The sequence below is a fragment of the Scomber scombrus genome, unplaced genomic scaffold (genome assembly GCF_963691925.1).
Source record: "Scomber scombrus unplaced genomic scaffold, fScoSco1.1 SCAFFOLD_33, whole genome shotgun sequence".
Taxonomy (NCBI): Eukaryota; Metazoa; Chordata; class Actinopteri; order Scombriformes; family Scombridae; genus Scomber; species Scomber scombrus.
The window spans coordinates 97,501-99,432 of NW_026910112.1; positions in this window are offsets into that span (position 1 = coordinate 97,501).

Consider the following 1,932-nt stretch of genomic DNA (forward strand, 5'->3'; position numbering starts at 1 on the left):
GGAACCCAGGTTCCACATGGGGCATTTTGACTGACCCATATGGAACCCAGGTTCCACATGGGGCATTTTGAGTGACCCATATGGAAGCCAGGTTCCACATGGGGCATTTTGAGAAAAAGTATAAGTTCGGTACATATGAAACCCAGGTTCCACATGGGGCATTTTGAGTGACCCATATGGAACCCAGGTTCCACATGGGGCATTTTGAGTGACCCATATGGAACCCAGGTTCCACATGGGGCATTTTGAGTGACCCATATGGAACCCAGGTTCCACATGGGGCATTTTGACTGACCCATATGGAACCCAGGTTCCACATGGGGCATTTTGACTGACCCATATGGAACCCAGGTTCCACATGGGGCATTTTGAGTGACCCATATGGAACCCAGGTTCCACATGGGGCATTTTGAGTGACCCATATGGAACCCAGGTTCCACATGGGGCATTTTGAGTGACCCATATGGAACCCAGGTTCCACATGGGGCATTTTGAGTGACCCATATGGAACCCAGGTTCCACATGGGGCATTTTGAGTGACCCATATGGAACCCAGGTTCCACATGGGGCATTTTGAGTGACCCATATGGAACCCAGGTTCCACATGGGGCATTTTGAGTGACCCATATGGAACCCAGGTTCCACATGGGGCATTTTGAGTGACCCATATGGAACCCAGGTTCCACATGGGGCATTTTGAGTGACCCATCTGGAACCCAGGTTCCACATGGGGCATTTTGAGTGACCCATATGGAACCCAGGTTCCACATGGGGCATTTTGAGTGACCCATAAGGAACCATACGGGACACTTTTTTGGCAATTTGGGGCACTTTCTCTGGGAAGCGCCCCTGTTGACCGGGGGGGTCCGGGGAGTGTCTGGGGGCACCCTAACCTCAGCCAGAGAGAGAGAGAAAGAAAAAAAAGAGCTCCTGACCTGGGGGGTTCAAACCCTCTGGCCATGCCCGTTTCGAGGCTCCCTCCGCGGGCCAAGTTGAGCCAGCGGTCCGCCTGGAAGAAGAAAAAAAAAAATAGAAAATTCTTCTAAGTGTTTGACCTCCAGGCTTGGGGGGGTTCAAACCCTCTGGCCATGCCCGTTTCGAGGCTCCCTCCGCGGGCCAAGTTGAGCCAGCGGTCCGCCTGGAAGAAGAAAAAAAAATAGAAAATTCTTCTAAGTGTTTGACCTCCAGGCTTGGGGGGTGCCAAGCAGCCCGGCCATGCCCGTTTCAAGGCTCCCTCCGCGGGCCATTCATGGGGCACTTTTTCAGTCGAGAAAGTGCCCCAAAACGAACAGGTCAATAAGGGGCACTTGTTTCAGTCGAGAAAGTGCCCCAAAATGAACAGTTCAATAAGGGGCACTTTTTTCAGTCGAGAAAGTGCCCCAAAATGAACAGGTCAATAAGGGGCACTTTTTTCAGTCGAAAAAGTGCCTCAAAATGAAGAGGTCAGAATGGGGCAGTTTCTTTGCAATTTGGGGCACTTTCTGAAGTGTCTGAAGTCCCCAAATTGCTTGTTATACTGTGTTATAAATGTGAGTGTATTATGCAGTATTTGCAGAAATATATAAATAAAAATAATATAAATAAATGTTTTAATGTTTTCTCTGACTGAAGTTTTGTTTCAAAAAGGTTAATTTAACTGCTTGGAGTCTGTGACACTCTGGTTGACCTTTTGTTTCAAACCACTCAGTTTATGATCGGCTCCTCTGATCCTCTGCTCTTTGAAGCTTGCTGCCAGGTGCAGCTTGCTGCCGCTGTGACACCTTGGTTGACCTTTTGTTTCAAACCACTCAGTTCATGATTGGCTCCTTTGATCCTCTGCTCTTTGAAGCTTGCTGCCAGGTGCAGCTTGCTGCCACTGTGTGTGTGACACTCTTTTTGACCTTTTGTTTCAAACCACTCAGTTCATGATTGGCTCCTTTGATCCTCTGCTCT